This window comes from Rhodnius prolixus, unplaced genomic scaffold, assembly GCF_049639745.1.
Source record: "Rhodnius prolixus isolate KJV_2025 unplaced genomic scaffold, Rpr scaffold_5, whole genome shotgun sequence".
Taxonomy (NCBI): Eukaryota; Metazoa; Arthropoda; class Insecta; order Hemiptera; family Reduviidae; genus Rhodnius; species Rhodnius prolixus.
This window is the reverse complement of record NW_027411624.1, coordinates 25,767,726-25,794,639: the sequence shown is the minus strand read 5'-3', so window position 1 is coordinate 25,794,639 and position 26,914 is coordinate 25,767,726. Positions and strand designations below refer to the sequence as shown.

Sequence of the window (26,914 nt, the reverse complement as noted above, 5' to 3'; positions counted from 1 at the left end):
TGACAATTTTATATTTTCTTTATAATAAAAATGGCTGCAAAACCAACATTGCATTACTTTCTTCTATTGCTAGAAAATTACCTTTTATTTAAAAGGAATGCTTTTTTTTCTTACCCGCACAACACGTGAGTATTACGGGTTTAATATATCTCTTGAAGTGAACGGCATTATAAACTTCTTTTTATTTTTTTTAACTTAATAAACATCAACATTTTGGTCACTGTTGCGTACCTGGGTTTTGCACCTGGAAGTCACCTTCTACTTATTTGTGATTGATTGAAGTGATATATATGGTGTAAAGGTAAAGTAATCTGCTATTTTTTCAGGCGGGGCTTAACGTCCAACTACCAATTAGGTGTCGTGGACGGGGGGCGGAAGCTCATACTTAAAAACAATTTTTTCTAACAAATAAAAAGTAGTCATACACAGGATTCGATCTGGGGATCTCCCACATACGAAACCACGCTCTTGACCACTAGACCAACATACGCCCCATACTCATGTCATAATTGTAGATTAACTTTTGTTCAAAACAAATTTTTCAAGGGAAATCCGATGAAGGGCACTTCCGCTACAGCAGAGTTGAGTAGACTTCCTTCTAAAGTGCCACAATTAATGTTACGTATGGTACTACTCTGCGTAAATTACACTCAACTAATTTAACGAAGATTGATTCAGTTACCACAGCGTTATTTCAAGGAAGGGTTAATTCTGAATGCAGAACTCAAGGTATCTTGGGGTCACGAAGAAGTTGCAAAGCAACTATTTCTTTGATACGCAGGAACTTCTGTAAGGATAAGGCTGTTTCTCCCATCAAATTAGCAACGGAGGCATTATAAGCCAACATGGATGCCAATATGTTGGTTTTCTTTTTTATTACAGTCCTCCAAAACAGTACATGATTACTGTACAAACAAGACCAAAAGAACAATGAATAAATAACACTGAAGAGACGACTGTCCCAACTGGGTGAAGTGCTTAAACATGGAAGAATCACAGAAAAGCGGCCAGTTCATTGAAGTGCCCACCTACTCTGATGGCCAATACAAAGAGGTTAGCTAGAAAGAGATGAGAATAACCGTTTGCGATTGTTGTATAAAAGAGTATAATATCATCGATCTGTAACGAGTTTGGCCGACCAATAGCGGAGCGAACCCCAGATTCACTCCAACCGACTGCAAGTTGTAGTTGTATTTGGGGATACGACAACCCACTCTGGCCACAAGAGTTTTGGGCTTGTTCGCCGGTGGAACGATACGTATTGTTGTAAATGTAATCAGTAGCGAACGCACCTTATTTGTATTAGATTGTAAAGGTTCGCTCGCGTTCTATTCTTTACCCTATACTCGAGAACAAAACATAGCACCAGATTCCAAAATACAGCCACAAAAGAGACTCTATGTTAATATAGTGCTAATACAAACAAATAGGAAGGTATTGTTACGTTATGGACTGTTTCAAATTTCCCATGATTACAGAAAATAAACCTTACTAGTAATCGATATCTCTAGGCAAAATATGAATCGATTAAAATGTATACTTTTTTGTTTAAAAAAAATCATGTTAACATCGGCTTTCATTAGATTTCCCATGCGTATGATTTAAACATCTGAATAGTTTCTCAAACATTTGAATTTCCTTAATATTGATCCTTCCGTTCAAAAATTATTTCTAGAAATCCAACAGTGACGTTATGAGGACTTGTCTGATTAAGCCGGGATTAAGGTAATCCTTAATCGCACATGGAAAGAACATGAAAAGTACTGGGTGATGCTTCCTGGAGTCAAACACAGCAAGAGGGTTATGCCCTTGTTGTGCAAACAAAGAACTAAAGTGACTCTAGGTTTAGGCAGGAATCAGATTACTCTGATTACAGGTCTATTCACAGGGCACGGAAGGTTCAGAAAGCACCTGCATAAGATAGGGCTTAGCAAGCTCGGAACCATTGTGCAGATTGTGCCAGGAAGAGGAGGAAACGGCCTCTCACCTGTTGTTCGATTGCAACGCAATCTGAGAGACTGCGCTATGACATCTCTGGAACTTTGAGGCCAAAGGAGATAATAGCGCAGAAGGAACTAGTAGGGAAAGTTCTCGACCTTCTTAGAAGGGGAGGTTTCACCTATTAGGTTTAACGGGAAGGCACAATAAGCCTCTTGTGGCTGCGGTGCCGTGGGGATAGGGTCCCGCCCCGTCATTTTAAAATCTAAAAAAAAAAAAAAATCTAATCGCACATGATTAGAGAAAGGATTTAACTCAGAAATTAGCGAACATTGGATTCTCCCGTGAAGCTCTATAGACCCTTAGGTATCCTCTTCACTAGAAGCTCCTCACAGACAACCATGTCCGGTTACTCTCTGTAACGAGAATAACACTATCCGAAAACCCGACATTTTCTAGAATAAGTAAAAAGACTCTCCTAGGCTTTACTGTAAACCATTAATCCAGGTTATGCTCCCCAGTAAGGTTACATTTCAATGTGATTCACGGTTTTACAAACTATAATTTTTGGTGAGAAATAAAATGGATGAAATATTTCGAGTTTGAAGGATATTAACCTTGAGATTAGCGGCAAGAGAAATCCGCGAGATTTCTTTTAGAATATACGAGGGTCGTTTGAAAAGTCCGTGCAAAAATAAAAACTACTTAATTTTTTGGGGTAAACCTTTTTTATTTTTCAACATAGTCTCCTTTTAGGCTTATACACTTCGTCCAACGCTGCTCTAGTTTGTTGATCCCTTCCGAATAATAGGATTTGTTCAAGTCTGAAAAATAGCCATTCGTTTCTGCAATCACCTCCTCGTTTGAATAAAATCTTTTTCCCGCCAGCCATTTCTTCATATTGGGGAACAAATAGTAGTCCGAGGGAGCCAAGTCTGGAGAATAGGGGGGATGTGAAACGAGTTGGAACCCTATTTCCATTAATTTTGCGACCACAACTGCTGAGGTGTGAGCTGGTGCGTTGTCGTGATGGAAAAGGACTTTTTTGTGGGCCAATCGTGGGCGTATTTCTTGCAGCTCGGTTTTCAAACGGTCCAATAACGATGAATAATATGCACCTGTAATAGTTTTACCCTTTTCCAGATAGTCGATGAGGATTATTCCTTGCGAATCCCAAAAGACAGTCGCCATAATCTTTCCGGCCGAAGGAACGGTCTTCGCCTTTTTTGGCGCAGATTCCCCCTTGGTAACCCATTGTTTAGATTGTTCTTTGGTCTCAGGAGTGTAGTGATGTATCCATGTTTCATCCACAGTGACGAAACGACGCTTAAAGTCCTGCGGATTCTTCTGGAACAGCTGCAAACCGTCCTTGCAACACTTCACAAGATTTCCTTTTTGGTCAAGCGTGAGCAATCGCGGCACCCATCTTGCGGATAGCTTTGTCATGTCCAAATGTTGATGCAAAATATTATGTACCCGTTCATTCGAGATGCCCACAGCACTAGCAATCTCACGCACCTTCACTCTTCTGTCATTCATCACCATATCATGGATTTTATCAATGATTTCTGGAGTAGTAACCTCAACAGGGCGTCCAGAACGTTCAGCGTCACTTGTGCCCATATGGCCACTCCGAAAATTTTGAAACCACTTATAAACTGTTCTAATCGAAGGTGCAGAGTCACCATAATGTTTATCAAGCTTCTCTTTAGTCTCCTGAGGCGTTTTGCCTTTCATAAAGTAGTGTTTAATCAACACACGAAATTCTTTTTCGTCCATTTTTTGAAAATCACTCGACTTCCTCGATTCAAACGAATGCCAAACACAAAGAAATAGACCGATCTGGCTGAAACTTGGTGTGTGTTCTTCCAAGAGATGCTACTAACTAAACATAACCTCGATACGCGCCAGTAGTGCTATCTCTAGGACTTTTCAAACGACCCTCGTATTTTTTTTCATGAGAAAAAATAATAATAATAAAATATTTCTAGGAAAATATTCTTGTTTGCAAAGAGAGAAGAGAAAAAAAATTATTAAGAATTTATTTGTTTGCCTCATACAAATCGAGTCGCGCTACAATATTTACTCAGTAGGTAAGGTAGGTAGGTATATTTACATACATGGTAAATGAGATAAAATTGAAAACTGGATGTAAGAAACAAAAATTTAAAATAAATATTAAATATAAAAAGTATGTAAAACCAGTTGTAAAGCAATATTATATTAGATCTCTTCTAAAACTAGAAGATGAAGAATGCTAGAGCGCTAATACAAATTAAAAATTGACTTAATAGGTAATAAAAACTGATTTGTGGAAGACAACGCGCCGACTCACACTGCATTGTCTGTCAAGACGTTTCTAGCCCAAGTACAACATCCCAGTTTTAGGCCAGCCGCCTTATTCGCCTGACCTGGCCCCATCTGACTTTTATCTGTTCCCCAAAATCAAATCTGCGGTTAAAAGGAACACGATTTCAGTCAGTTGAAGCTGTGAAAGAAAATGCGTCATGCGTCATGCAGCAGCTCACAGAAGAAGACTTCTAGCACTGTTTCGAACAATGGTAAATTCGCATGGAGCGTTGTAGTGATAGGGGAGGGGTGTATATTGAAGGTGATATACACTAAATATATATAGATATATACTAAATATGTATAAATTTAAAATAAAATGTTTTATAGCAATAGTCTCGTTATTTAATAGCCACACCTCTTATTGTTAGCTAGCTGCACCCGTTCATAATGGTCGTAAAACGCCTAGAAAAAAATAGAGTTTACTTTTCATCAACTCTTTAATGTTTCTTGCAATTAGAGTTAAAGAATGATTAAGACCTTTACTAGCTTTCGTTTAATAAAATACCCTGGACAAATTAGAATGGATGGTTAGGTAAATAAAGATGTCTTTGGTGGGAGGACATTTAGCAAATAGGCCAATAATGTGTAAGTGCTTGGAAAGCTGCCAATTCTAACTTCCTGACGCTTTTCAACGGTTTGTTACGGTGCACAAAATCCTTGGGGGAAAAACTTCTCGTTTATTTCCTTGAGGCGAGAGTGGCGAAGGGGTGGAAAACGGAAAACCTCCAGGATTTGGGACTATTTACTACGAAAGCTTTTAACCAATATTAGACAAACATTTGCTACAGCCACTCTGCCCAGCTCTACTTGGGAGTACAGCTTTTTTCAACATTTAAATGTGGACTGAAAAAATAAAAATGCTGATCTATCAAGGCAATAAACTTGACTTACAAAAGCCTATTAACTAATCTAATTTCACCTAGAATTTGCTTATCTGTTGCCCACTGTTTACCTCTTACAGTTTGTAAGAAGTATTACAATCATGCCAAAGTTTCAATAATTAGTATTCACTTACAATAAATAAGAAATACTCATTTTGAGAATCCAGGGATTAGAAGTTTTCCCAGCATAAAACCACAAATAACCTTCTTCACCAATTAACCTCCCACACTGCCCACAATCATATTCGAAAAAATATTTTATGGCCTAATACAAGAAGCTAGCCACTATTTGAATCTATACAACATATACGTATGTCATAATGTAATACATAATAAGGTATGTACATAATGAGGTATATCTAACCTAGAGCATGCACTAGGTGAATGATGAACTATGCAGCTAGATATATGAGGGAGAGAGAGGTCAGAATGCACTTCCAACAGGTACTATATGCACACACAATAATAATTTGATGACGGCCATGACTCAGTCCCAGTATAGATGCACATTATAACCACCACACTTAGCACTCAGTGCCACCTAAATCACATAAATTTACTGTTCACAAAACAATCTACGATAAATTTTACATCATATTATTTAATATTAATTCAAAATTAAACATAAAGTGGGTTATTATTTAGGATTTATACGTAACTCTTGGCATTAACACTTAACGCTTAACATTAGAACAATGTGTTAATCAAAATGGCTACTGAAATAAATTATTTATTATTCAATGGCCAAAAACTAAAAAATTGCCGTTTAATGGTGTTAATCTTTTATTATTTGAGAAATTTATCGCAAAATAAAAAAACTATGACTGAACCAAGCGCTTTGACACTTAAATTCAAAAAGTGGAGCTAATCGATTTGTGCAGCGAACGGCTCATTTACTGATTTTAGAAAAATAAAGTAGAAGTAGCATGTAGGGCCTAAATCACGAATATAAAGTGACTAGAAGGGAGTTACAGCCATAACTGCAGAGGAGATGATGAAAAAGAGCAAAAAGAAGCCCAATGCACATGACATGTGCATTAGATGGATATATTTAGACTAGGCAATCAAAAACCTGGATACCTGGAAAGTAGGAGCAGTCGACAATCTCTGCTACTGACAGAACCCATCATATTTGTCTTTCACTATTTTGCTAAACCCTCCATTCTGATGTCGCTCGCACAGTATGTAGTACATTTTATTATAATAGACTGTAGCAACTGGAATATCGTAGGCGTTGTATTAGTCTGTAAAGGCGGCGAATAACAAGTTTCTGTCTGAAAGCCCTTTTTTGTTAGAACAGTCAACAGATGTGTATATCTTTTACACGCAAGAACTGCGCAGGCGTCATCAAAAAAGGAGCAATGATTCCCCCATGATGATCAATATATTACTCTATTTAATCTCAAGAAAACTATTCATATTCCTGACAGGATACAAGTAGTGGAGAGGGGGACCACACTTGAACAGAATTTACATTTTCTGTTGCAGAGTGCCCAGAATCGTATTATTGAATCTTTTTATTTTGTTTTCTACAACTTTCAAGTCTTCTTAACAGATCTATATCAATAAACAGTTGGTACTTTAAATACGTATCTATATTTTTTTAATTTAAAAATGTGTCAAATGTTAATATCTGCCCCACTGGTGGGGTACCTTTGAACACAATATAAAATAGAAAGAAATGATATTACTTTACTCTGAATCTACCATCTATCAGTTATTTCTCTCACTACTACATTACTTTCTCTTTTAAACCACTGAAATCTAGTTCAAAAATCAAGAATGACTCAGTATGGGATGTTGTACCCGAAGTGATGATGGATTTAGGAAGTTTGTACAAAATATTCGGTTTGTTGCGCTTCTTAATGTAGCTTCGGACCACTTTCTCCTTCTCTGCGATTAAACCAAAAAAAATCACAAACTTGCAGGTCGGTAGGGCACATTTTAACTGTGATGTTGAAATGTGCCCCCTCTCCAACGATAAAAGAAAATATAATATCCAACACTTTTTGCAAGCAAATAGACTTTTGCAAATACTAGGTTTAAAAATACGAATTCCTAATGTTAATATGGACTAACAATACTTATACCTTGTCCCACTACAATCTTCACAATACACTTCCAAAGATGGAACAAAAATTTTACTTCCACCTTACAAAATATAACAATCCTCAATTCTGGACTTTACAAACAATGAAAACGAAGGGAAACTCAGTCAATTATACAACAGGTCTACCACAACATATGGAGAAAATTACCAATCATAAATGTTTTAAATATTTGGCGAGAAATTAGAACTGTTCAAAGGTGCCCCCTGATCAAATGTGCCCCCCCACACCCCCTATATTAAAAAAATGGAACACCCAAAATTGAAGCTAAGAATTTTTAAAATAAATTTGATTGCTCCTCAAAATATTGAAGCTATGCTACTTCGACCAATAGGAATAGGGCATCGCAGCATCGCACAAGTTGAATTTGCATATAACAGCAGTAAAGGCAATTATTTGCGGTAAGTGGACCTGATGTACGTAAAATATTCTACGTGATCTGCTTGAAGACAGGGTAAGGTTGACTTTGTTACGCTACTCGCTGATATGATTTTGATAACACTAAATTAGGTGTATATTTCGAGGTTAATATTGCCCTATATTATGCTTAAAACGCTTCAGATTATACGTCGAGATCAAGTCAAACCGTATGCTGGGTGTTTTTGTGTCTTCTTTGTCTTGGTCCGCAGCCGTGTGAGCTCCATGCCCTAACTTTGGTGCAAAATTGCCGGTTTTGACGTCGGTAGTCTGAAAACAGTCAGTCTTCGGCGAGTAGTTTACCTTTTTCAGTAGGCTATTCTGGGAGATTGAAGTTCTAGCTGAAAAGAACTGTCAGCGCTTGTGAACCTCTTTTCAATGAACTCCAAGAAATCTGGGGAATCTAGGAATCGATAAAACTAAATAAAAGATAATGGAAGAGCTACGTGATCCAGGAATCTTTACTGCTGATCACGATTGCATCTAGTGCCATTTTGGAATCTCCAAGCCGAAGTTATGACGCAAAATGAACCACTTTAAAAAAAATAATAACAGAGCGGCAACCTACATCTTATTGGTCCAATTATCCGAATCCGGACAATGGATTAAACAAACCAAAATAGCGCTCAAAGAGCAAAAGGTTCACAGATTCACTGAATACGATCATTGTCCAGGGTGTCTCCACGTTCAAGTCCATAGTAACTAATGCAGCTGATAATTAGGCACTTCTACCAATACAAGAGCACCAGAGATTGTAAAGTCCTGGTTTTCTTTTTAATTAAGTGTCCATAATTATGAAGCTGGCAAGCTGAGAGTTGCGACGAAGATAATAAATATGAGTGGAGTTGATGAAGCAGGTTGATGAGTAATGAGCGCCAGGGTGCCTGCCACCCTTACAGTCGCCCTTTTGAGGTGTTCTGAAGCGTTAAGAAAAGTGAGATTCCCTATTTCTCCTCTCTGCCCCTCAATTAGAGAACACCGTGCGAATTGTGTATTCACATGGATGAGTTTTCAAAGGGGGAAAAATGCCTTCTCTGTGTATCAGGGGACAAATAAATCAAACAAAAAATTTAAAATTTTGGCGACCCTTTAAAAAAAAGGATTTTAAAACTGAAAGATTATTTGTTGGTTTCTAGGCAATTTCATGTTTATAATTTCACCTTCAAATTTCATTAACGCTGATTGAGATCAAGCAACAGGTAGCAAATCGAAAACAGACATAATTTGGATTTCATCTATAAATCTAATCTTTTTTTTAACAAAAAAACTATTGTTTTCATTATTTATTGGCCTGAAGATGGACAGTGGAGCTTTGAAAAAACAATTTCTCTAAAATTTAAAATTAAGTATTATGAAAGGCAATGAGACTGTTACAGTTTAATTTTACAGAAAACTTTAGGTTTAAATATAACTAACTAAGTAAGTAAAGTAATCGCCTATTTTTTCAGGCGGGACTTAACGTCCAACTAACTACCAATTAGGTGTCGTGGACGGAGGCGACTAGCAAACATACTTTACTGTAAATTTCTCATATTAACCATTAAATAAAATCTAAGGCGTACAGACCGGGAATCGAACCCAGTACCACAATGCGTATTAGCTTCGCAGGTCTCAAAAATAAAAAATTTAAATTATTAAATTGCTTTAAATATATTAATTACTAGAGCCACATATAGTATACAACTCTTAAAAAAAATTGAGTATTCTTGTAATTATTATTATTATGAAATGGAAGTGAATCGAGAAACTAAATCTGAGTTATTTTGAAAATTTTAAGAAAATATTCAATAATAAATATAGGGAAGGGATTAGCTATGCGGCTAGCGTATTGGATTCCCACGCGAAGATCCCGGATTCGAATTCAGCTTGCTGACACTTAGATTTTCTCTTCCTAGGAGCTTCTTACAGCTCACTGACAGGTATTGGACAGTGTTGTTTGTAACTAGAAAATACACTGTCCTGAGGCCGGCAGTGCACTGAAAAAAAAAAAGCTCCGAGCGGTCAATAACCTCTCAGATTTTGACGCGCCTTAAATCATAAAAATAAATAATCTCACAGTAAAAACTTTACATTATCTTCTAAGGATTTCGTTCTGACAAAGTTTTTGTGTACGATCTACTTAATGTTTTTTAAAAAAATTAATCGTTACGAGTTATTTAATTCAGTAAAATGGCCCTTTCGCTTGAGGGACATTGATCGTTAAGTTTCCGTCAGGTCCCCAGGTGGGGACTGAAGCGAAAATGTAACGTTCAACTTCGTAGAAGTTTTAGATTTAGAGATATTTTGTCTCCTCTCTCACACAAATATAAGTCACTTCCTTAACAGCATTTTTCGCTGTTTGAGGACGTCAAAAACGGTTATTTATAAAAATTTCAAATAAAAAATTCGGCATTATTGCAGTAGATACTTTACTTTCTAAAATTTATTTAAAAAACTATACAGGGTGAACCAGTAAGTATTGTCAATAGGCCTACTGTTGTGTAGTACATCTAAAGTGGAGTTCAATGACGTATTGGCCAACTTCATATTTCCCACTGTTCTTGAGTGACGTTACTTAATTTTTTTCTAAAATCATTACTTTTTTCCAATAAAAATGTTATTACACAGCAAGTTTTAGTCCGAATTTGATTCTGATGACACGGTTAGAAAGACAGATAAATTTCCTAAAAATTGACACCATTTTGAAGCATAAATTATTCTCCAAACTGCCTTAATCTTCCACCGGAACCTAGGAAAATAAAAGTAATAGAAATTTTCAAGAAAACTCATTAGGCCCTTATGTGATCATTTTCAGACCTAGGTGCTGGCACTTTTTACAAAAGTTTCCTTGTCTAATGGGCTTTCAAACGGTATATCATTTTCCAGGATTCCTTTTATCTTCGTATGAGAAATTACGTTTGTTTTACAAGAAAACGTGTTTACGAGCACTCAACCGTGTTAGTTTATCAAGTTGTTTAAGTCATTGAAAACTCTTTTAGTTGGACCAGTAGTCAATTTTTAAAGTAGATTGTCTTAAAATAAGGAAGTCAAAGGTTACAAATTGCACTTTAAACATTTACTTCTGATCTCACTGAAATATTTGAGAAAATGTTAGGAAATATTTAAATATTGATTCAATTAAAATAGTAAATTTTTAGTAGCAACTAGCGGGAATAGGACCGGATACTCCCGAATAAATTTCTCTGTATTACAGATTATTTAAAAAAACCTGACTGGAAATCTTAGCCACTATCCGCAATACATTAATGCATTGCGGTGCTAGCCGCTAGCTAAATGTCAGATTCCAACTATTTCACTTTAACCAACTATTTATTCTCCAAATATAATAAACTTTCTCTAATTTCTCCTATTTTTGACCAAAATAACTAAAATAAAAATGTCATCTTTAGAAAAAGCCTCTTCTCAGCAATAGTCGAGAACTATTCAGTGAACAATAACAATATATTCTTGATCAAAACAAAACTTATGTTCTCTACAAACCTACCCAAAAAATAGTACAAATGAAAATAACCAAGTAATAAATTGAAGTAAAATAAAATGGATAGGATTCAAAAAGTTTTCCTTTCTGCAGGTAAACATTAAAACAATAAAATAACCTTCTGACAGTAATAATTTATAGGTTATAAAGCCGTATTTATTTTAGAACATACTACTATATACTAGCAACGGAAGGGTTTAATATTAGTATAAAGTAATGCCATAAATCGAGTAGTTTTGCAGTGTATCATTTCCTATCTATACTGCAACGGACAGATCTCTGCTTCCGTTTTCTCATGCTTTGGAAGGAGGTGCACAATACTGCAAGTGAACCGTTTAATGGTTTGAGTTCCATTATAACCAATGCATTAAATTTTTTCACGATTTTTTTAATTTCTAGTACTTCTAGTAGTAAACAAATATTGCTATTGGATCAAAGTTTTGAAATTGATATTAAACTGAAAATATTTTACGAGTCACCATTCTCAGTGTTTGCATTTTACGAGAATATGAGATCATTGAAACTTTAATATATGGTTCATGTGACAACTGTTGCTTCCAAAACAACGATTTCAGCCGAAATTCGTCGTCAATCGGATGTAAAGGTAACCGAAGTTACTCCCGTACACTCCTATATCCAAAAATCGTCTGCTGAAACTCTTTTCCATCCTAGACTGCCATCCCAATCCACTCGGCCGCGACATAGCCTTCCTACAGATCCTTCTACAACATACAGGACACAGAAGACTACAACATATCCAACTCTAACTCTCTACACTAGCTGCAGGTTTTTCCTCTCCTTTTTTCCCTGCATTCCAATCCTACTCACCTAACTTTTCTCTTTCTTCTCCAGATTAGAAGGTTCAAATGTATTAGTTATTTATTTTACAAGGGTGGAAAGTAGTTAAATATTATATTTTTTCTGCAACCATTAGGGTTATTAACTAAAAAAAACTAAACAGGAATCACTAGAATCCATTTTAAATTTCAATAAGGTAACACTATTTATTTAATTATTTAAATAAAATAAATTTAAATAAGCTTATTAGAGTTTTACAGAAAATATTTATGTTAATAACAAAACTTCTTATATCAAGGAAGCACAATAAAGTTTTTCCACTCACTTTTGCGGAAAGTGACACTAATGGGAATTTCCCCCCACTAGTGTGGGAAGTTGGGCATTACACAGCTGATTTTAATTGAGTAATGAGAACTTCCCCACATGGTTGCAGAAAAATAAATTTAAATAAGCTTATTAAAGTTTTACAGAAAATATTTAATAACAAAACTTCTTATATCAAGGAAGCACAATAAAGTTTTTCCACTCACTAGTGAGGAAAGTGACTCTAATGGGAATGTTTCCCCACTAGTGAGGTAAAGTTGGGAATTACATAGCTATTTTTAAATGAGTAATGAGAACATTCCTACATGGTTGCAGAAAAACATATTTTACCAATCTTTTTGTCTTTTTATGCAAAAAATATTTTTGAGGAATTAAGAATCGGGGAAATCTGGAATTTCTGTTTTTTTTTTTAAATGCAATTTGTGAGGGGCTTATTACCTCTAAAAATTAAAAACAAAAATATGAATAAAAATCTGATGGATCACCTAATTACAGAGAACTTGTAGTCACAGATTTATCTCATTAAAACGAAAAATTAAACCCCAACCAAGCAACTTATCCCCACACCAAAATACGTGATTAATGCATGAGTAGACCAGGAACCTAGGAGAGACAACGCGAACACTTTGGGAACAGTGCGGGATGTAAGCCGCAACTGGACCCTGTTCCAGCATTAAAACAATGATCTACCCCACTACTTACAGACTATAACAGCGCCAAAAAAAAAAAAAAAAAAAAAAAAAAAAAAAAAAAAAAAAAAAATACTCGAAGAGTGGTGGATAAGAGGGGAGAAGATCTCAAGGCCAAACTCCTCTAGCTATGGAGCTACTGAATATCCTCCTATCAGCAGCAGCATCCCCGTTTGCCCTGGACCAAAATGCTGCCATACTGGTTTTTCCTTTAGTTTCCCACCAACCTGCTCTTCTCGCTAACCTACACTCAAGTTTCTACTCCTCTATCTTCACTATAACTAGGGGTTTTCTCTTCAAGGAATCTCTGCAGTTTTCACTTGCACTTCACTACCATACTGAAGGACCAACCTACTTTACCATACCTTCATCTCCTTTACAATATGCGCAATACTTTTTTGCTACCTAACTTACATTTACTAACTATGAAACTAGCTAATTACGATCAATTTTCTGAGTTTTTCCATTTCCTTTTTATAAATTCTACTTAATCATTCCCGCACATTTATTTTGTCGTCAAAATTCATTGTGTTGGAGAAATGCTTATTCATTTTTTAAAAACAATAAAACGAGTTTGGTGCTAAAAATGAAATTTGCAAATTATTTCAGTTTGCATACTTCTTTTGTTCTTAAACTCGGTAATTGTAAAATATTTTGTGCATTGCATATTCACAATGTACTCAATAGTTCACCCCAGGGAGCAGTATTTGCAATTTGCAATTATCATAAATTTCTTAAAACCAAATGGGAGCAATAATTTTGAATATCTACCACGGCCCAAAGAGAATACCAGGTTTTCCCAGCAATGAGTGTATGTTCTGGGGGGGGGGGTCCCGGCAATGGGTAACGTGCGACTACTACACATCCAGATTTAACTAAGCGAAAGAGAATTACATGCTTATATATATAGTGTTGGTGTGTCCTGTGTAGAGACGAGCTGGTTGCAGGGTCAGTGGTGGGTGAAGATATGATCTTAAGAGATAAGTAATTAGATTTCCAGCTAGAGGGAGTGCATGTCCTGACATTACCTAGGGTTGCCCTTCACAACTAATAGGCGAACGCCCTTTACAGTATTGTTCTCCCAGTAAAGTTATACTAATCAGCCTTGCTGCACACAAATATATTCGCAACTATTTGGCACGAAATAAGTATAATTAGCTTTTTAAACAATGTTAGTGACTATGAAGCTTTGATATATGGTAGGAGATTTCCATTTGAAATCACGCGGGCAGCTACTATTCATTAGTTTGAAAAAATGGTTAATTATAAAGTATGTGCTTCCGCCTCCGTCCACAATACCTAATGTGGCCTTTGACTTCCTGTCTGAGAAAAAATAGGCGCGATTACTTTACTAGAACTTCCAAGTGAAATACCATTTCACTATTGATGATTTTGGGGAATATCGGGGTGCGGTCAATAAATTCAAAAACCAATTTCTTTCTTCATACCAACGTTTCGGTAAAGACCTTCTTCAGGGTCTGCACAGAAGGAATGTTACGCTAATATAGATACAAACTGAGTAAAATAAAAAATATATAAAATTTTTTGAAATTATCTAGAAAAAAAATATTTGAAAATGACTTACATTATAAAATTTGGGGAGTTCATATCTATGTATATTAGTGTAACATACCTTCTGTTTAGACCCTGAAGAAGATAATATACTTACCGAAACTTAGGTATGAAGAAAGAAATTGGTTTTTGAATTTATTACCGCACCTCAATATTCCCCAAAAATCATCAATCAACAGCGGTCGAAAACCAAAACCATTATTTCAGTATTGTTATAAATCTTAGGTGAAGCAAGATTGCAAGGTGTTGTCCTAGGTTCAGTATTTAGGCCTTGGGCACACACTTGTCTGTCGCGGCGGTCTGCGATATGAGGACGTCACACAGGACGCGATATCTTTGTTAGAGCGGTCCAGTTTGATGGCTTTCTTCTTGAGTAGTAGTAGTGCGTTTTTTTTGTTATTTGTTTCAATTTGTATATATTGAGTATGAGCTCGGTCGAAGAACAACTCCTTCTGCTATTAGCTTTGCAAAGCAAAAAGAATAAAAGACGAAGTTGGGTGCATGAAATCGATAAGAAGAGAGAACAATTAGGGGAATACCGCCGCTTATGTATCGAACTGGAATCACATGAAGATAGGTTCTTCTAGTATTTTCGTATGTCGCGAGAATGGAATAGAAAATGAGTAATAAAGTTTCTTAACATTGGAATCTTTATTTCGTATTACTAGGTGGCAAGGGGGAGCACGTTGAAATCTGAAATTTTGTACTTCCAGATCGCTTGTCGTCGCGACAAAGACTAGCCCGCGTTCTGTTTGACAGAGATGATGCAACATTGTGTAATACAACTAGGCCGCCTGACCGCCTCGGTCGGAGATCGTCAGACCGCTTTCTGTGTGCCCAAGGCCTAACTGTTGTCTGTTTGCGTGAAGCACCTTAGGACAGCTATTTCCTTTGGTATGAGCGGATAAACCATTTAAAGAATAGAACTAGAAACTGTGGGATTAAGGATTAGTAGACGATCAACATTAACATTGATAAACAAACTACTGATATGGACTCCTAACTACAGACTTGCAACAGTGAGGTTTAATCTAGCGTTAAAATTTCATAGAAAATTCAAGTATTTCAATTTAAAATTCTTCATCAAATTACAGAAGTTCCTTAATACCTTTTCAAAAGCTACTCTCCCCAAAAATCTCAAGATTTCGTACATTCACCTGACCTCCTTATATACCAAATTTCGCCTCTACTATATTTTCAACAACCCTCCAGGACATCGACCTTCGACAGCGACCTTCTGCGAAACAAATCACAGTCTGATATTCGACGAGATTATTACCGTACGACAGCTTCTCCATTTACAAAAACAACACCAACACACCACTTCAACAGTTCTACTGAAATTACTATTTTAATGACTAGAAAAAGGCAACATAGAACTAGATAACAATCAATAAACCGGTATAAGGAACGAGCAGCGAAGCATCGAGGGTAACAGTGGAAATTTGGTTCTTTTCTTCTCAGAAGATTGGCTGGTTTTTGTACAATCTTATGTCCATTGTGTTCTTTTGTGTAGTTTACCCTGTGGAGAACCCTGAATTTGTATGATCAATTTCTTTTGTCCATTGACCTCAATTAACTGCTACTGACCGCACCCAACTATATAATTGTAACTTAATAATTTCTTGACGGACAAAAATCTAATTATAATGTTTATATTGTAATGTGAGTATATACAAAGTAAGTAAAGTAATGCCTATTTTTTTTCAGGCAGGCTTTATGTCCAACTACCACATTTGATGTCGTGGAAGAAGGTAACTAACAAACGTACTTTACTGCAAATTCTTTTTATTAACCATTAAATAAAATCCAAGGCCTAAGACCGAGAATCGAACCCAGTACGACAATGTATCTTAGCTTTGCGGGCCTCGCCTCTAACCGCTCGGTCACCGTGGCGTCTCAAATGCCAAAGAAGATCCACCATAATTTGAAGAGATACACTTCAATTTATAAAAATAAAAGAAATACAAAGATGAAATATCTTAATGTAAATAATGAATCAATAAAATTGAACGTATGCAAAATAATATTATTTTTTAAACTAAATGAAATTTAAAGATACAAATGTAATTAAAACACAAGCTTAAGTTTGGAACAAAAACTTTGCAAACAGTTCAACCAGCTCAAAACACGAATCTTACCCAAATCCTGAAGGCAGAAGCGTCAATGACCTTGCGATTATATTATGGCCTTACGCATGATAGAAAAGGACATCCTTCGAAGTCACTTCATCCGCATCCTAGTGATGGTCACAGTTGGATGGCCAACATTGGAAATTACAATGTTAATAATAAAGATTGGTTTGTCTTCTGTTGTGGATGCACTAAAAATCTTAAACGAAAGGACCCAAGTCACTTGAACGATGTACAATAAATTATAATTGTTACAAAATATAAGCTCTGAAAATGGCCTAGTTCCTAGGTCCTAAGCTTTAAATTATGACTGAAATTAGCAATATTCGTTCTTCCCTCCATTTTTACGTATTATACAGCCGAGCACAAAATGTCTGCATAAATTCACTTATTGAAAGTTTAAAATTTCAGAGTATTGTCGGTCTTGAGCAATGGCGCCCATAAACTGAGAAATTGAAAGAAGAAACAACGAAGTACTGGGCCAAAACACCAACTTGAAACACAAACTGTCATCATACTAATAAAAGCGAGAGAATGTTAACCTGACAGATCTAAGTATCATGGATTAAATGAATGTGAAAGTAAATGGAATAGCGAGGCAAAGAAAGATTTTCTTCATCAGATGAAGAGGGGAAACAAGATGATGTCATGTCTAATGCCGGAGCGCGGCTTGGAGTGGGATTTCCTTGCTCCGGCATTGGGCAAGACGGGGAGAGGAACCATAAATTCCCTTTAACATCCCACCTATCAGCTAATCTTCTTTACGCCCTAATCTACTCGCTTTCACCGCCATATTTCTTTTATATATTTCCAGCTGTCCAACAGATAGAAATCCTTGACCAAAAGCTCGGTTTTCTTTTTATAGAAGTTCACCAAGTTCTAATACATTCTCTCCTAAATTCGAATTTCAAAACAAATTAAAACTCTTTCTGAAACAATGCCCTTTGCAAAACAATACTTCATAACAATGAAGTGGAAAAGCTATGCGATGTGATAAGTGTATTGGATTTCCACGCGGAAGTCTCTTCCTAGGAGCTATTTACAGCTCACTGCCCGCTGATGGACAGTGTTGTCCGCATCGAGAGAACGCTGTCTGGAGGACGGCATGCACTAAAAAAAAAGTTCCGAACCCCCAATAACCTCAGAAGTTGATACGCCTTAACCAGTTAAGCGTGTTTGACGTGTATACACGTCAAACCAAATCTCTGTTACGGTGGGTTCGACGTGTATACTCGTTGTGAAAAATATAAAATTACCATTAACTATAAAACCTCGAAATTTTAATAAAATACAAAAAGGATATTATTTGGTGGGATGTTTCCTTTATCTTACGAATAGAACTGCGGTGGAAGCCAACCAAATGTTGAAGTGGTTGGTACATGTTTGGTCTCCGCATTAGAGATTGGAAATTACGCACACAAATAGAAGCTCTCAACCCTTGTGCAATGCCCGTTTTTACCTTAGATAGAGACCTCAGTACGAGCATGATTTCATTTTGCACAGAATTCAAAAAGCTCTTTTCTTCCTTGTAAAAGCTCTTTCGTCTCTAGTTAACTAGAACAATGCATACGTGAAGCGGTGCAAGATTTTTGAATGAACATAGAATGCTCTGTAATCTGTAAGCCACAGACAGAGATTGCAGGAAAAAGTGCTTGCAGTGATTATTACAACTTTATAAACTTTTGGTTGTTTTGCCCTGCTGCGTTCGACGTGTATTATACACGTCATTGTCGTGATTTTAATTCCGCACACTGTGGGGGGTTTTTTAAAAACTAAATTTCACGCTTAACTGGTTAAATCATTTTAAAAAAAAGACAATGAAGTGACAATCAAGAGTAGTCTCCAAAACTAATTCCCTCCCTAAGGGAAATAACAGTATCATTGTAAGTACTTTACAGGTAAATTACCAAGTAACAAAAAAGAAATATAGGGCAGAGTACTGCCCTAAAATGAATTAATCAAAGCAAAAGATTTGAACAAAAACTTAACAACCTTGATGATTTGAGTACTAACTACGGTAGGAATGAATTTACGAGCTCAGAAAGCACCTAGAAAGAGAAAATCTAATGGCTAGCAGCTGGATTCGAACTCGAGCTTTCTATGTTGACATTCAGTAACACTAACAGCAAATTCTTCCCTATTTACTCAGGAATGTTTGAAATAAAAGGTTACTCGGTGTGAATGATGACGTTCTGTTTACGAGGGTCGTTTGAAAAGTCCTAGAGATAGCACTACTGGCGCGTATCGAGGTTATGTTTAGTTAGTAGCATCTCTTGGAAGAACACACCAAGTTTCAGCCAGATCGGTCTATTTCTTTGTGTTTGGCATTCGTTTGAATCGAGGAAGTCGAGTGATTTTCAAAAAATGGACGAAAAAGAATTTCGTGTGTTGATTAAACACTACTTTATGAAAGGCAAAACGCCTCAGGAGACTAAAGAGAAGCTTGATAAACATTATGGTGACTCTGCACCTTCGATTAGAACAGTTTATAAGTGGTTTCAAAATTTTCGGAGTGGCCATATGGGCACAAGTGACGCTGAACGTTCTGGACGCCCTGTTGAGGTTACTACTCCAGAAATCATTGATAAAATCCATGATATGGTGATGGACTACAGAAGAGTGAAGGTGCGTGAGATTGCTAGTGCTGTGGGCATCTCGAATGAACGGGTACATAATATTTTGCATCAACATTTGGACATGACAAAGCTATCCGCAAGATGGGTGCCGCGATTGCTCACGCTTGACCAAAAACGAAATCGTGTGAAGTGTTGCAAGGACGGTTTGCAGCTGTTCCAGAAGAATCCGCAGGACTTTAAGCGTCGTTTCGTCACTGTGGATGAAACATGGATACATCACTACACTCCTGAGACCAAAGAACAATCGAAACAATGGGTTACCAAGGGGGAATCTGCGCCAAAAAAAGGCGAAGACCGTTCCTTCGGCCGGAAAGATCATGGCGACTGTCTTTTGGGATTCGCAAGGAATAATCCTCATCGACTATCTGGAAAAGGGTAAAAGGGTATTACAGGTGCATATTATTCATCGTTATTGGACCGTTTGAAAACCGAGCTGCAAGAAAAACGCCCACGATTGGCCCACAAAAAAGTCCTTTTCCATCATGACAACGCACCAGCTCACACCTCAGCAGTTGTGGTCGCAAAATTAATGGAAATAGGGTTCCAACTCGTTTCACATCCCCCCTATTCTCCAGACTTGGCTCCCTCGGACTACTATTTGTTCCCCAATATGAAGAAATGGCTGGCGGGAAAAAGATTTTATTCAAACGAGGAGGTGATTGCAGAAACGAATGGCTATTTTTCAGACTTGGATAAATCCTATTATTCGGAAGGGATCAACAAACTAGAGCAGCGTTGGACGAAGTGTATAAGCCTAAAAGGAGACTATGTTGAAAAATAAAAATGGTTTACCCCAAAAAATTAATTAGTTTTTATTTTTGCACGGACTTTTCAAACGACCCTCGTAAATATAACCATTTTAAGGGGGTGCCGTAAAAAGGGCAATTTTACTGAAAACAATGGAGTAGATTGTTACAATTTTTTTTGAGATTAAATTTTCTATAACACATAATATTTGAAAAAATTTAATATGATAAAATAATTACTTTTATTTATTTTTATTTTTTTCTAATAAAAAATGGGATATAAAAGGGAATGGTAATACATTATGGAAGTGGTATAATGGGTAACTTGCAAGGTTTCATTGCGTCACACCAGGACGGGTTATGTCACTGACATACATTCTTAATTCATTCATCAGAGCCTTGCCTTAAGTATCACGTCCAAAGCTCATTTCCACTTCTCGCTAATGAGGGAATACCAAAATACCCAAAATTACTAAAAACTAAGGCAGACAGCGAAGGAAGTTGCAGAACTTATTCAATACGTTTCCTGCCTATTTATTTGGCTAACATCTACAAATATTTTTATTTTCTATTTTTATTAATTTTTTTGTTTGTTTTAATTACATTAATATTTTTTTTTTTTTGGCACATCAACAGCTGAGGTTATTAGCGCCCGGAGCTTTTTTCAGTGCACTTTCGGCCTCCGAACAGTGTTCTCTCGTTACAGACAACACTGTCCATCACCGGACAGTGAGCTGTAAGAAGCTCCTAGGAAGTGTCAGCAAGCTGGATTCGAACCAATGCTATTGTTTTTTATTTTATTTGTATTATCAAGATTGCTCGTTTCATTTCATTATTGTACAGGGTGGGGCAAAAGGTGGGGACAAAAACACTTCAACTTACAGAAATTATGTTTATATTGTTTAATTCAGTACAGAATCTAGTTTTTTACATAAAGTTTGAATGATGATATCACGTAGGTGGCGGCCGTCAGCCGCGATGCACTCTTGAAGGCGAATTCTGAAGTTTTCAACCGCTCTTCTGCACATTTCTGCGATGGGTATTGCCGTTACTTCCTCTCTGATTCTGTCCTTAAGTTCTTCCTGGGTATGTGGACGATGTTTAAAAACTTTTTCCTTTATGTACCCCCAAAGAAAAAAAAATCACAAATGCTCAAATCTGGTGAACGCGCAGGCCACTCCACGTCACCCCTCAAAGAGGCGCTGGGGGAACACTTGCCTCAATCTTGCCATTGAAATCCTAGCAGTGTGGGATGTAGCCCCGTCCTGTTGGAACCAGATGTCTCCCAGATTAGTTGCTTCACTCAATTCTTCCAGCTCAGGTTCAAAAAAACTCTTCCAACATTGTCACATAGCGCTCAGCGGTGACAGTGACGGTTCGCCCATTATCTTCGAAAAAGTAAGGACCAATAATCCCAAATTGGGATACTGCACACCATACAGTCACTTTAGGGGAGTGAAGTGGCCTCTGGTAAACTTAAAGACAGAATCAGAGAGGAAGTAACGGCAATACCCATCGCAGAAATGTGCAGAAGAGCGGTTGAAAACTTCAGAATTCGCCTTCAAGAGTGCGTCGCGGCTGACGGCCGCCACCTACGTGATATCATCTTTCAAACTTAATGTAAAAAACTAGATTCTGTACTGAATTAAACAGTTTAAACATAATTTCTGTAAGTTGAATGGTTTTTGTTTTACATCCCTTTAAAACCGGTTCATACCTTTTGCCCCACCCTGTATTTGTTTATTTATTTGTATTTGTATTTACAAATAAATAAATAATAAAAAATATTTTAAAAGTATTTAACGTATCTTTTATTGACATAAAATATAGAATAGATGAGAAAACGTTCTTTACCTTTGGCTTTAGCAGACGATGTTATATTTTGTGTCCAGATGTAATCCAGCATCCATACCTGTTACAAACATAATTATTACAACTGACATAAACTACGTCGCCAAATTACCCTACCCATTTATAAAATTATCCAACCTTCTTTAGATTTTTCGTTCGATTTTCTTCAAATTTGGAATTTAATTTTTTTGGAACCCCCACACTAGACTAAAAAGAACAGAACTAAACAGACGCTATGGACTACTTAAAAGACTTTTAGATGAAAGATCTCAACTCTTTCTGGACAACAAAAGACTGATTTATACTTCTATTTTGAAACCCATCTGGGCGTATGGAATAGAGCTGTGGGGTTCAATCAAACGCACAAATCTCCAATGGATTCAATCTCTTCAATCTAAAATACTTCGAACTATTGTAAACGCTCCATTTTAAGTCTCCAACCTGGACTATACACACTGACCTTAACATTCCTTTTATCACACAATTTGCTAAAACAAGATACAGAAAACTTCACTTCAACCTGCAATCTCATATTAAATCCTCTAGCTCAAAATCTTTCTTCAAGAACTCTTCCTGATAACCCGGACAAGACGCCTTAAGAGACAGAGGCCTTGTGATCTCTCAAGTGAAGAGAACGACTAATAGTCTAATGTTTTGGAGTGTTACCACTGGGTAACTTCTTCACTCGAATACTTCTGATATTTATTGTTATTATGTTACTTATAGCGCCAACGCGCTGATTGTAGCAAAAATAAACGCCAAAAAAACAAAAACAAAAATATCTTGTTAGTGGTATAATGGTAATGAGTCCTAAAAATGGTACTTTTTTCTCACAGCCAAAACTAACTTAAGTAGCAATTTCCCACGTAAATATTCCAATAACAGTAATGCAGCAAGGTGAACATACTTAGATATTGGAGCCATTTATTATTATTATAATAATATTAAAATAATAATATTTTCGAAAAAATACCCCCTCCCCTCAAAAGGGACATAGATTCAGCGAAGTGTCAATTCCGATTAGCTAATTCTGTCCAAACGCTTATTTATGGAGTGCCACGATGTACTAAGAACGTCATCGCACATTCAGTCTTATTTACAGACGCTAGATTTTAGTGCGTCGAACACAATCAAGGGAGTCACAATAGAAGTTTTTATGTTGCCTTTAATGGCTTTACTGACCATTCCTTCTTCAGCGTGGTACCGAGTACTAGGATTTTATTGGTTATAAGCTAATACAACAACATGCCAACAGTAGAATGCAAAATCTCTAGTCACAATAAGGAAATACGAGGGGCACTTCTTATATTTTGAGCATTGGCAACACTGAGTGTTGTCAGGTGTTATCTAACGTTTCCACTTGAAAGTTTGACATTTTTGACCATAACCTTCTTCAGAACGTTTTGTTATTTGAGCGCGATTTGTGTTGTTTACAGTCACTTGAAAATTGTGTCTCAGCGAAAAAAATGGAATTAACTCGTGAAAATTTTCGTGCAATGATTTATTACGACTTTCGACGAGGATTATCAAGACAGGAGTGCATCGATCAACTTACTTCCACTTTTGGCGTTAAAGCCACTGTGAAACGCTGGTATAACGAATTCAATCGTGGTTGTCGTTCGCTCACCGACGAAAGTCGTGAAGGTCGTCCAAAATCAGTTGTTGTGTCAGAAAACATTGATGCTGTGCAAAAAACTAATAATGCAAGATCGTCATGTGACATACTGTGAGATTGAGGCAACCTTAGGCATTAGTTCCACCAGCATATATAAAATATTGCATGATCATTTAGCCGTGAAAAAGGTTTGTTCTCGTTGGATCCCACATAATCTGACAAAAAGATGCTCGTGTCGATTGGTGCAAACAAATGCTTAAGAAATACAATGGCGGTGCTTCAAAAGACGTGTATAAGATTGTAACAGGTGACGAATCATGGATATATGGGTATGAGCCGGAAACTAAACAGCAGTCGACTGTATGGGTGTTTCAAGATGAACCAAATCCAACAAAAGTTGTTCGCGCTCAAAGCACTTCGCCTGTTTTTTTCGGAAAAACTGGTCATGTGGCAACAGTGCCTTTAGAGGAACGTAGAACGGTCAATTCTGAATGGTACACAACCATTTGTTTGCCGGAAGTCTTCGATGAAATAAGGAAAACAAACAAGCTCCGTCGGATCATTCTTCATCAAGACAATGCCAGCTGTTACACATCTTGTCTAACAACCAACTATTTGAGTACTCAAAAAATCTAATTAATGGGTCATCCGCCGTACAGTCCTGATTTGGCACCAAATGACTTCTTTTTGTTTCCGAACCTCAAGAATAAATTATGTGGACAACGATTTTCGTTGGCAGAAGAAGCCGTTGATGCATTCAAAAACCATGTTTTGGAGGTGTCTCAAGCGGAAAGGAAAAAATGCTTTGACAAGTGGTTCGAACGCGTGCAGAAGTGTATAGATCATAAAGGAGAATATTTTGAAAAACAATAAAGTCATTTTCAATGACAAATTACTGTTTTTTTATTATTAGGCTCAAAATATAAATAGTGTCCCTCGTAGCAGTATACGCAGACTAGGGTAATAATAATTTCTAATTACCAATTCAACGCTAAAGCAGATAACCAAATGATTCATCTTCCCTACTACCTCCGCCATACGCTCGAAGTACAACGCCACTTGTATCTCAAAATATGATTAATTCATATTTAATAATTCATCAATAATTATGTCATCAATTAATTTTTTTTTTGTAATTTATTCTACCATATTCTTGGGCATATTAACTTTTCTAATGTCTCATTTCCTCTGACTATGCAGCCAAACTATTAGTCGACGTTATGCATTTATTGGATATTCTCCAAGGGATCCACAAATATTCTTCTCGATGGGCTTTTAGCGTACGTTTTGGCGGTTAGAAAGTCATTTTATTTTGTAAACAAGTAAGTCATGCTGTTTCCTTCCTCAAAATTACTGAATTCCTAAAGATATTACTCAACTTCTAATTTTATTTCTTAAGGCGTTCCTTGATGTGAAGCAGGCTTTCGATCGGGTGTGGCACACTGGACTTCTCTGGAAGCTCAAGACCATCCTTCCAGCCACCTATTTCCTCATTTTGAAATCTTACTTGACTGACAGACATTTTAGAGTGAAGGTAGGAACTATTCTTTCTCCATTCAGCCATGCTGACGCTGGAGTTCCGCAAGGCAGCATACTAGGCCCCATTCTGTACACAATCTACTCCTCAGACATACCTACTCATCCCTCAAACTACTCTTCTCACCTATGCTGACGATACTGCCATCTTATCTACTGACAAAGACCCAATAATAGCTCATAGAAACCTTACGACTCACCTCACCTTCTTAGAAAATTGGTTCAAAAAATGGGCTATCAAACTGAACGAAACTAAATCTCAAAATATTACCTTCACTCTTCGACGCATCACTCTTCCTCCTGTCTTTTACAATCTTATTCCTTTACCTGCTGTCAACGTAGTCCGCTACCTTGGGCTTTACCTTGACAGAAGACTCACATGGAACCCTCATACTCGACTTAAGAGAACAGAACTTAACAGACGCTTCCGACAACTGAAAAGACTACTCGACAACAGATCAAAACTCACTCTGGACAACAAAAGACTAATATATGTAAGTATACTAAAGCCAGTCTGGGCTTACGGCATCGAACTGAGGGGTTCAACCAAACGCTCAAATCTGCAAAGGATCCAGTCCTTGCAATCTAAAATTCTTCGCTCTATAGTAAACGCTCCTTTCTACGTCACCAATCAAATCATTCACACAGACTTGAACATTCCTTTCGTCACACAAGTCGCTGAATCACGATACAGAAAATTCCATCTTAGCATTCAATCACATCACAATCCACTAGTACAACATCTATCTTCAAGAACACTTCCAGACGTCTTAAAAGACAGTGGCCTCGCGATCTCCTCTCTGATGAAGAGAGTCAGTAGAAAGTAAAATGTTTTTGGAGTGTTACCGCTGGGTAACTTCTCCACGCTTTTATTCTGTTATTTATTGTTATCATTGTTGCTTATAACGCAAAATGCGTTGATTGTAACTAAATAAATGATTAAAATAAAAATTTCTTAAGGCAAACAGAAAAAATCTGAATAAACTGAAAAAGTTTTGAAAAACTAAACTGTTTTAGAACACTTTAAGAAAAGAGCTTATAATTTTATTAAATTCTCCTTTCAAAACTTGAGCACGAAAAAAAGGAAATTGAGAAAAAAGTATCAGAATACATAAATAATTCACGGTACGGTTAAAAGTTGTGGTAAACTCTTTCTAGAGAAATCAAAGTGTACAAAGCAGCCGGCCAGAGTGGAAGATCTAGGAGAGTATTAGAGAGAAAGAAAAAGTTTTTCATGGCCACAGGCATGGAGGCGGTGGAAGCAACATTACTACGCAAGTTATGGCGAAGAATGGTTCACAGAACTTTAGACAACTTTAGAGCCCCATAGAGAAGTAACTAAGTAGTTATTATTAAAATAAGTTCCAGAGAAATATAATTATAATGTTGCAAGATGGATGGTAAATAAGATCTCGATATTGACACTATGTCAATATTCACTTTCCTTGTGAGTAAACTCTAGTATTTCAAGTATGGAATATTTACTATTTCATAATAAGATATTCTTAAAACATTACATTTTGTTTCGAATTGCATGAATTTGGTGGTCTTGTTTATGTATGCACAATATTTATTGAGATATGGAAGGTTTTGCAAATAGTTGAAATTTCAAACCTCTATATCTCTCTACGTACCTATTGTTCAGATTTCAATGTATTTTTTACCCCATTGTAGAGAAAAGTTAGCTATGTAACTGGTATAAATTGTATTGTTTTAGTAATAATATTTATTGAGATTTGGAAGGTGAAATTTTGGAAGTTTTGCAAATCGTTCAAATTTTAAACGTCTATATCTCTTAACGTATTGTTTAGATTTCAATGAATTCTGTACCAAATGGTAGA

General features: G+C 36.6%; 1 protein-coding gene across 5 annotated transcripts in view; it reads right to left on the bottom strand.

Annotated features, from left to right (window-relative positions):
* bsk (mitogen-activated protein kinase dJNK) overlaps window positions 1-26,914 on the bottom strand; it is an 88,462-nt gene that overhangs the window by 35,412 nt on the left and 26,136 nt on the right. For 3 of the 5 annotated variants that reach the window (XR_012461264.1, XM_074137464.1, XM_074137465.1), the window contains exon 2: window positions 21,926-21,983. The exons of the other annotated variants lie outside the window; for them this stretch is intronic. The gene's annotated coding sequence lies outside the window, so the exon portion shown is untranslated. The remainder of the gene's footprint in view (window positions 1-21,925; window positions 21,984-26,914) is intronic. 5 annotated transcript variants of the gene reach the window in all.